This window comes from Micropterus dolomieu, linkage group LG03, assembly GCF_021292245.1.
Source record: "Micropterus dolomieu isolate WLL.071019.BEF.003 ecotype Adirondacks linkage group LG03, ASM2129224v1, whole genome shotgun sequence".
Taxonomy (NCBI): Eukaryota; Metazoa; Chordata; class Actinopteri; order Centrarchiformes; family Centrarchidae; genus Micropterus; species Micropterus dolomieu.
The window spans coordinates 25,312,423-25,322,788 of record NC_060152.1 but is presented as its reverse complement, the minus strand read 5'-3'; the positions used below and the strand labels follow the sequence as shown (position 1 = coordinate 25,322,788).

The following is a 10,366-nucleotide window of genomic DNA, read 5'->3' as shown; positions in this document are numbered from 1 at the left end:
TGATACTCCACTTACCGGAAACGCTTTAAGAATCGCCCGTTTGTTTGAAATCACTGTAACACACTGCTGTTCTGCTTTTGTTGAGCTCCTCTCCAACCTCTTTAAACCTCTCCTCTACTACTTCCCCTTTCTGACACACTCCAGCACGTCCTTGCTCCTTCACTCTTCCCTTCTCCTCTCTTGCTGTTAAGTCTTTTCCACTCATTTATCCCTTTCCTTAGAAACCCTAAAGCACAGGCTTTCTAGGCTCTATGCCCGTCTCGCGCTCACACACTATCATCTTCTCTTTACCTCCCACTCTTGTTCTCCTCTTTTATCCAGCAGTAATCCCACACAAGAAGCTGCAGGGCTCTCAAAAGAGTCACAACTTAAATGTAGCCATGTATCAGTCAATCACTCTGTCTTTCACTCAGTCAGGGACCCACTCACAATTCACTCAAGTTAATATTTGCTGTGAAGAGTTTTCATAGCGATTATTTCTTCTCTAAAACATGTCTCACGTAGAAATCTGTTAATTATCTAGAGTATCAGAGATTACTATCTAACTAACTAATTTAAATGTTGTTGTTTTTTTACTGCTGCGAGCACCACAGATGAAAATCAATCCACTGGGGTGGAGGCAGATATATTAGAGATACTAATGCTGCGTTCCATTTATCTCAGAAATCGGAGCTCGGAATGACGTCACGCCCGAGTTGACGGCATACCAGTTACAAGTCGGAAAACCTCGCACTACCAGCCGTTGTTTACAAATGGCCAGGTTAGCCATTGTTACCAGCACCGGCTGATAAAAACGTATTACGCATTACGCAGTATTTACGCATACTAAACACAGTAGCAACATGTCCACAGACAGTAGTTGGACAGCACTTTGTGTACGAAAATTTATATGAGATACAATTACACAGAAGTGCTAATGAACAGTATAAACTACAGCGTTCACTAACTGTTGCTGGAGCAGCCATCTTGGGTCATGAAGTCGCGGGTAGTGCGATTCTCCCGACTTTCCGAGTCGGAGATCCGACTGGGAACTCGGAAATTTTGACTTCCCAGTACAACTGGAATGCACCATAACATCAGATCTGGTCACTTAAGCCCAAAACTATCTGAATATACACATGGCAAAAGGCCAACCAAAAACCTATTCTTCAGTCCTGCAGCTAGCAGGGAAAATTCGTTGTCGATGGTGACTATAAGGAAAATATGTAAGTGGGCATAAATGTCTCCATTCAGCCATAATTCTGACTGTGAAACTGCTTCTCTCCAACACTTCAACCAACAGACAAAACACACAAATATACACATTGAGGGACACCAGCTGGCTTTGAACATGAGACAAGTGTTTAATCTCTTGTGACTAAGTAAGGGGACAGCACACATACAGACACCCCTACAAGCACATTCAGTACACACACACACACACACACACACACACACACACACACACACCCCTACGAGCACATTCAGTACACACACACACACGCACTCACACACGCACACACACACGCACACACACACACACACACACACACACACACACACACACACACACACACACAGCATGTATGTAGCTTACTCCCTTTTTCCATCACTCCCCCACCCACTTGTTTGAACCCCGGTGTGTGTGTGTTCCTGTACTGCACTACAAAGACAGCTGTCTATTCTCAGTGGCATTTTTTATTCCTAAATTAGCAGCACTGCATTCCAGTGTTCAACACATCCTTCATGAGACACGCACAGGAAAGACTCTGAAGCTAAACACAGTGTGAACCAGCTTTGTACTTGAAGAAATGAATAATTTGCTTTTATCACAGCTGAGACACAGTTGAACTTAGTTTAACTTGTTCCTCCCTACACACTCAGCGATTTGTTAATTTTATGACCATAGTAGGCTACATGATGTATCTCTGGAACCACTTGCCTGGAAATCACATTGATAAAGCACATGACCTCATGGGTTCTTGAATTATTAAAAAGTAGACTTCTTTGTCTCTGTGGCCGCTGAACAGCTAAGTGATAACAGCTAACAGCCACTGAACAAAGATGAGTGTGAACAGATGCAGCTCAAGTGTTGACTCCACTGCTGTGTAAAAGGAAAATGAAGCAAGAGAGTTAGAATGGAAGAGACTGGGGAATCAGTGGAGGCAGTTCACTGATTAAGAAAGGGAAAAAGGGACGGAGAAGGAGAAAGAAAAAGTATGGCACAAAAAAGATTTCAAGATGGGAAACAAGAGCGAGCAAGAGAGAGAGAAGGAGTTTTCAAGGAGAATTCAAGCCTGAGGGAGTGAGGGGGGGAGGCAGGAAGACAGGAGAGAGTGCGGTTGAGAAAGAGAGGGAATGAGAAGGGATACAAAGAGACAGACAGAGGGTAAGAGGGAGTGGAGCATACTGGAGCCATGAGTCACACATGGTGACCACAAAGCTAGCACTGAGCGGCTAGCAACAGGCAGCGCATTACTCTACATTTCTCTAATCTCTTGTCACCTTCTGTCAATAAAATGTTTAATCTTGCATGTACTAACTGCTCCAATGAACTTTGTATAAGACCCGACTAGGGCTGCAACTAATGATTATTTTCTCGATTAATCGTCTATAAAATGTCCATCCGTGTATCCCACAAGCCCATGGGGATATCCTTAAATGTCTTCTTTTGTCCACAACCCAGAGATATTAAGTTAACCAGACAGTATTCACATTTAGGAAGCTGGAATCAGAGACTTCTGACTTTTTTCTGAAAAAAACAAAAAAACCCCCTCAAAACAAAAAAACCCCCTCAAAACAATTAATAGTTTATCAAAATATTTGCAGATTAATAGTTGCAGCTCTAGACCTAAATCAACTGCTGTGCTTGCTACATGTTCACTTTTTAATAAAACTGTACCTCTGATTTGATTACAGTTCTGTATTAAACTGTTTTTCTGTAGCTGTGAGCTGTAAATAAACATATCTGGGCTGGCTAACAAATTAGAAACGACTAGCTGTGTCTCTGCTGAGCTGTAAATAAACGCTGTGTGGTTGCATAGGCTAGGTCACTGAAAGTCACAGTCACATCCTCTGTATAAAATCAATGTCTTCTTGTTGATGTTTCTAAATCTGTGTTTAAGAGCCAACAAAGTGATGTGAGGAAAGGTGAGGAGAGTGTCTCTCGCCTGAGCGTGCTCTCGCTTTTCACCCCTCCACCTCTCTCAACTGTTTCCCCCACTTGCTCTGGTTTTCTTTTTCAAGAATTGTGGTCATGTGAGGAGAGGTGAGGACAGCGAGCTAAGTCTGTTTCACCTGAGAAAGGAAAGACACCTCTTGTCTGTCGCCACCTTTGTTCACCCTCTCTCTCACCTCTCTCTCTCACACCCCGTAAGCTCTCTTGCTGCCTCACGCTTCTCTCTCTGAAAAACTGTGATCATAAACGTAGAATAAAGGTGCATTTAAATCTGTCTAAAGCAAAACACAGTAGTTAGGCGGGTGTGAGTTGGATGTGTGACTGTATCTTTCTCTCTCTGCGCACATCTTTGAAATTGTCAGTAAATTATGCTATGCAGAAACAGTTTGCTTACTTTTACAACATCAAGTACAGATTGCGCTGCAGGGCAACCTTTCTGTGTTTCTGTGTTTTCACAGCATGTCGGAGTACTAAAATATCCAAAAATACATTTGAGACTGTGGTTTGAGTATAACTTCTTGAGGAAACTCTGAAATCAGATCTGTTTGTTGCTATCTAAGCACAAGCATGTGTTGCATGGCAAAATATTGGTTTGTTTTGGCAAAAATGTTAATAATCCACATAGGGGCATTTGTGCAGACAAATCACCGGTTACTTATATAAAAATTATATCCATGGATAAGAAGAAAACTAAATGGTATATTATCTTTCCCTGCTATATTTAATTAATCTATGAAATATATGTGTATTCAAAATTATGATTTGTCGGTGTAATGTACATTTTTGGATCCCCCACTTGTGTAGTTCTACTTCCATTACTGAAGTTATGAATTTTTACAAACCCCCACAGAAGGGACAGCAACTTGTTGCAAGACAGACAGTAGTAGAAGTGTATAATGTATAGAGCCTAAGTCACTCGTTTCTGCTTCCAGCCCATGGGATCTTATTTCAGAAGAAATATGTATAGTAGTCAATCGCGAGAGACAACTTATCTTTTTATCCCGTTAGAATTGAGCCCTGAATTACACATACGATGTTGGTCAATTTAAAATATAATTTTGCAAGTCAAGAAAGTTGCAGTTTGTCATAAAACAGTTAAGTTAAATGAACTACATCACTAGTCTCACATAATATACGTCGGCAACATATTAAAGCGGTAATGCTAGCTAACGTTCATTGCTTGGTTGCTACTAGCTAGGTAACTTAGCAATGTTCCACGCAGAAATATATCTCACCCGATGTGTTTAATCCAACAACTCCTGGTCCTTTTATCACATCATTCTCTCATGTAAGTCACATATGCGACTTTTGTGATTGTGGTATTTCATTAATTTTTAATTTTTTTTGGTATTTCAGTAATTATGTATTTTCACAGTCTGACCTCAACAGTTTTACAACAAATTGCGACTTTCTTGATTTTAAAACTTATCTTTGAAATTGACCAACATCATATGTGTTATTCAGGGCACAATTCAAAAGGGATCAAAATATTTGTTGTCCCTTGCCACTGACTTCCATACAATATTTTTCCGAAATAAGGTCCCATGGTGGTCCACCGAAAGGGGAGGGACTTAGGCTCTGTAAGTGTAGAGACCTGCAGATAGCGTGCCAATGAGTATGTTAGCTTCATGGCAACACCCCTTGCTAAAAACATAATGTCACTACAGTACTCTATGGTCCTGCTGTAACTCCTGCACAACTAATTTCTCCCTCTGTCTTTGAGCAAAGAATATAACGGTCAAACCAAACTTTGACCCATACACCCTTTGCTCCATGATTCTGAGGGACGGACACTAAAAACCTGATGTTTACCCATGCACACTCTGTTTCTTTAACCATGTGGTCGCAGAAACACATTGATAATGTAAAAATTAAATAGTTGAATTAGTTAATTGCTGATCAATGTCCTTCCTGTGTAAAAATTAAGTAGAAACCTCCCTTATATTATGAAAGAATTAGACAATAATGGATAAATGGAAATTATTGCAGGTTAGAGCACCTGATGTGTTAATATGATTGGTTTCTAACATTTTAGGCTAAATAATTAACTTGATTAATCTAACAAACAATCAGTTTTTGGAGTCCTTTCTTTCTTACACTTTTACATTTTTAGGTTGCAGCAGAATTTGACAGCTCCTGTATCTGCCCTTGTCCAAATCTGCCCTTGTGCCACATAGTGGCAAACTGTTATCACCACTGCTCTTATCTGCCCGCCTCACACACACACACACACACACACACACACACCAGCTCACAGTTTGAGTTCAATAAAGCATGTAACTAACAGTAGGACTATATTGCAAAAAATCCACAATGACATTCTTCTTTGGGACTGTGTGCTGGAGGAAAATGTCTCACTCACTGTTTTTACATGTGCTTTCTAATACCATTTCTTTAATGTCATAAACAGGCTTCGTCATTAATTTTATCTGCTGAGTTTTAAAATAAACAAAGACTGAAGGTGCAAACAGACGCATAACAAAGTTTTTAGTCGATCAGTGCACTTTAAGCCTGCAGTTTGTATATTTTTAAATCCAGCTGACATGAATTATGTGGTCAAAGCGCGTGAAGGAAGGCTATCCGGGGCCGTTACGCACGTTGGCCCGTGAGCGCGCGCCGTTCCATTGTCCTGGCAGTGGTGGCTTTAGTGCATGTGTTGTAGCCTACTGTACGCTCGCATTTTAAAGAGTGACAGTTTTCTCTGAAAAACGTTTATATATTTTATTTGAGCCTTTGTGGGTTTTGAATTAACTGAATAAGTCAGTTGATAAGAAATACATTGATTAAAAAACAGTTTTCAATCGCACAGAAACCTAAAATAAGCTTTAATCCTTAAATTAAAGCATCCTTAAAATTAGCATAACGTCATCTAGGCCAAACTTCAGCAGACTAAAAAGATGCTCACGGTCATATTGGGAAAAAACTTTAACTTCATAAACAAATTTGCTTTAAATGAAGGAAACACTTGAGAAGACAGTCTTCTGTGAAATATGAGCTAATTTCTCTGGTCAGCACTTACCTCACTTACAAGCTTTAGCGGCGACAAAAACGAGGAAATTACTCTCACGCAGGCGGATCTCTGACTGAGAACCAGCGACTTTTCCCCACAGTGCGGCAACACCCTGCCGTCAACGACACTCAACAGGTTGGCTTGGTTTTAGAAAAGGGGGCTGAGTTTGATTTTGTGGGTGTATCCTGATCCCGGGTCGGTTTCTGCGGTCCTGCTGGCAGCTAAAGAGTGGACGACTGGAGACGAGCGCGGCACGGAGGCTGATCCAGGATCGGGAATTTAGAACCGGTAGGAGGAGTGGAGCATTAATGTTTGCTTGTCGAGAACGAAGGTGTCGAATTTTGTCGAGTTAGGCTGACTTACTTCTACAGGGGGATGTCACATTATGTTCCTCATAATGCTCTTTCAGTAACCGTCTGCAACAAAGACTAAACTAAGCTGCAAATGTGAGACAGACTAAATACTTTGTGTTGCATGTGTTTACAGGAATAAACAGATTTGGGCAAAATTGACACATTTTGAAAACATGAGGAGGGCTTCATTTATTTCATATTACTCATGAAATGACAATCTGTGAGTGTGCTTTCACATCTTTCATAGTTTAAGCAATAATTTACTCTGTCTTTAAATAAGTGGTGTTTCTTCACAAGGGTCTGAAAAGGTTATAATCATCTGAGCTGGTGTGTTTCCTCCAAACCCCAACAACACACACCCAGTTTCTCCACCTGGCAGCTCTTCCTCCTGGCTGAAACCGGTTTCTCAGGCTCGATATCAGATTTCACTGCTGTCTTCCCCTTTTCTACAAGGTGAGAGAGGAGTTTGGGAACAAAGACAAAGAGACAATCAGAGGGAGCTACAAATAAAGGGGGAGCAAGTCACATGTTAGTGACTTAGTGACTTAGTTAGTTCAGACACAAACACATTTGTCAGAGAGTTTTAAGAGAAAAGAACATACTTGTTCCTCCTGTGGCAGGTGTTATCTGTGGTGGCAAAGCAGGATGTGTTAAGTTACACACTTAATACACAGTTATGTCTTAATTACTACTCTGATTCTTTTAGCTCTGTGATGTTTATTTGGGATTTAAAAGAAATCGTGCACACAGAACAAGATACTCATTGTGGGTCACATTACTCCGTATGAATAGCTAATTTATTTTATTTTATTCTCAACTCATTTACAGGTAAAATCTGTGTGGTTTCAGGACTTACAAAATAAGAAGCCGAGTGCTCCAGCCACCAGCAAACCGGTAAAGACCAGCCCTCCAATTCGTAGGCCTTCATAGTCTGTAAGATAGTAATGTTAGAGGTTCAGAGGGCAAAGCAAAAATTCAATTCCAAATCAAATATCTACTAAAATCATTGGAGAATTTTGTTTTTTACTGTATTCAAGCTTTATCTAAAACATGTTCAAATTATTTTTTAACCATCACATTTGCAGTGGCTGCTATTGTCACACAGTTTGCAACAATATTATATATATAATTATTAATTTAGCTGACGCTTTTATCCAAAGTGACTTAAAATTGCTATATCTGTCATCTGTCAGTCGGTCGCATGCCTCTGGAGCAACTTGGGGTTAAGTGTCTTGCTCAGGGGCACAATGCACTAATCTTTTTATAATCCATAGGCTCCAAGTGAGTGAAACGATGGATTGTATGTATATTGTGGATTATAAGAATTAGGAGATATGAGTGTCTGTACTTACTGTAAACAAATGGATCTGCAGACCAAACACAGGAGGAGGAGGAGAAGGTACAAGAAAGAGTGGAAAGAAATATGAGTGACAAACTTAAAACAGTCCACAATGGGACAGCAGATATATCAGCTCAGTCTGATGAAATTAATGATTCAAGAAGAACAAACTAGTGTAAATGTACAAGGTGTCCCAAAAAACACATTGCTCCACGTTTCTGGTTTACATTTAGTCATTTTTAAGCATCCATTTTGGGATGGTGACAGTACACTTACCCTGGTGATATATTAATGTTATGGGCAGAAGGATAATTAATGATAGAAATGAACAAATCAGAGTTTTTGCCTACTCTGTAAAGGACATCTTCTGCAAACAATTTCATGCTAAAAAGATTTGGTGCCCCAACAATATAGAAGACACATTTTGGTTTAAGAGAGTTACAGGCCCCTGTTATGGAGTTAAAAGGAGTTTCTCGACAAACCAGTCTCAGAACAAGATTAGACAGAAGAAGAGTTTTGGCCTTACTTGCTGCAGTTTCCATGAAAAGGGTAATGAGCACTGCAAGGAGATCAAACAACATTTTATTGAATGGGAAAATAAATACTCAGTGCTCTGATAGAATATGTCTCGCCACACAGTAAACATTTTTAAAATATAAGAAATGATGGTCAGATGGCTTTTTTGAACAAGTAATCTTTTGTATGCTCATAAATTCTCTTTAAACAAAATATCCATCCATCCATTGTCAACCGCTTATCCTGTGGACAGGGTAAACAAAATATCAGTTATAAAAATATGTATCATAATATCTTATATGTTATAAATTCACAGACTTGCATTTTTATAGCTTCAGCATGATTCTGTTTTGTGGTTGGTTAGTTTTGTCAAAATGTCATAATATCTTTCTGCAGCTAACATAATCTCCCAAAAAAAAGAGAATGACCTATGATCTTGAGCCCATACGTTAATGTTATCCTTTTCTTCAGTTCCTGACAAAAAGGCCCACTCTGTTTCTGACGGCATGAAATGATGTAGGTACATATGAGCATACGTATCTGTTTTATTTACCTGCCAAAACAGCGACAACAGTGAGCTGTCCCATCTTCAACACAACTGAGAGTCGGAGAAACAGAAAAAGACAGAGAGAGAAATATTTTTTTTCCCATCACTTTCCCCGTTTCTCACACACAAGCAAGAAAGCACACACTTCTCCCTCTCCACAGGAAGACTGTCCTTGTTGTGTGAGAGGTCAGCGCCTCGTCAGCAGGGAGGCATTCTGGGTGTTTGGAGAGTAAACAGACGATACTTTTTTTGTCTTGGGGCAAAACACAGCAGGTTTCCAGACAACTTTCCTTCAACAACCACTGAAACACCAGAAAGACTTCATTGCATTGGCCAACCACTGTCATGTGCTTTACAGTCTCGAAAGATACGTTCTCAGCTTGTAGTGTTTTTTCTTTTGTTTCAATTTTATATGATCCGTTTATAACATGCATTTCAAAATACATAAAATTAGTCACATTATTAGTATTACACTTTGTCATCCTTCTTATCTTTAAGTCCATTAATAAAAATAGGCTTTTGTGGACATCTGAAATACTAAGTTTATGAGATGGTGATGCATTGTATTTCAGCGACCTCACTGTCACATCCAACTGACCTTGGACACCCTTGGGGATCCATGGAAGTTACATTTGGGGCATTTTGTAAATCCAGTGTCTTCTCTTTCTTTTGCTATGCTTCTCTCTGTCTCAAACTAGTTTTCCATTTACATTCATGCCTGTTATTTAAACCTTATATAGCAAACACATGTTTGATAAGTCTAATAAGACAAACAAATACTGGGTTAATGCTTTTTTTCTGAAGTATCTTCTGCATCTAACTTCTTGCTGATATACAGTGGGCATCAGCTTTTAAAGATAGGGACATCGTTGCTTATTTTCAATCATTGCCTCTTTCCTCTGTCAAAGAAGTGTCATTGCAGTTAGCATGACATTAGTCAAGGTCAGGGCTTTGTCTTTCAAATCCCCTGTCTTAAAATGTGTCAGGCAATATGGCAGCAACAGACAGAACAGAATAGACTTTCTGCTTGGGTTTTACAAAATAATTAGGTTTTGCCCACATAATGTGGACGCTACAGTTCAGTGTCCTTCACATCTTACTGCTGTTTTGTTAAGATCCTGTACATTTTTTTTACTCTTATTGTAACTGCAGTGCTGGGCTCCTCACATGTTTTAAAATCTTGATCCAATTTGGAAAATGTACTGTTGTCTAATACAAGAAGGTTAATTAATTAAAAGATAGCAGAATGCTGTTTTTGTCAAGTCAAGACTAACCATAAAACCAGCCCATATATCAGTTGGTGTCTCGTCAAACTTGGACATAATGTTTCACATGCCCTAAAACAAATGGATGAAAAAACCTGCCTGCCACATGTATTTCCTTCTGTCTTTGATAGCGAAAAGAATTCTGTTCTCACACTAAAATCTTCAGCATAGTTTAAAAT

The 10,366-nt window shown here is 39.5% G+C and overlaps 1 protein-coding gene and 1 long non-coding RNA gene across 4 annotated transcripts in view; both read right to left on the bottom strand.

Moving 5' to 3' along the window:
• The window catches only part of LOC123967771 (phospholemman-like), a 15,683-nt gene extending 9,361 nt beyond the window's left edge, over positions 1–6,322 (bottom strand). Inside the window, exon 1 of one of the 2 annotated variants that reach the window (XM_046044014.1) lies at positions 6,177–6,322. The gene's annotated coding sequence lies outside the window, so the exon portion shown is untranslated. The remainder of the gene's footprint in view (positions 1–6,176) is intronic. The other variant, XM_046044015.1, reaches the window with a different exon arrangement.
• A 391-nt stretch (positions 6,323–6,713) lies between these two features.
• Positions 6,714–10,366, bottom strand: part of LOC123967775 — a 5,366-nt gene continuing 1,713 nt past the window's right edge. The window contains exons 1-6 of one of the 2 annotated variants that reach the window (XR_006824332.1): positions 8,929–9,051; positions 8,386–8,418; positions 7,873–7,887; positions 7,377–7,451; positions 7,123–7,147; positions 6,714–6,966 (exon numbers count right to left, since the gene is read on the bottom strand). This is a non-coding gene — a long non-coding RNA (uncharacterized LOC123967775). Of the gene's footprint in view, positions 6,967–7,122; positions 7,148–7,376; positions 7,452–7,872; positions 7,888–8,385; positions 8,419–8,928; positions 9,052–10,366 lie in introns of those variants that run through there. The other variant, XR_006824333.1, reaches the window with a different exon arrangement.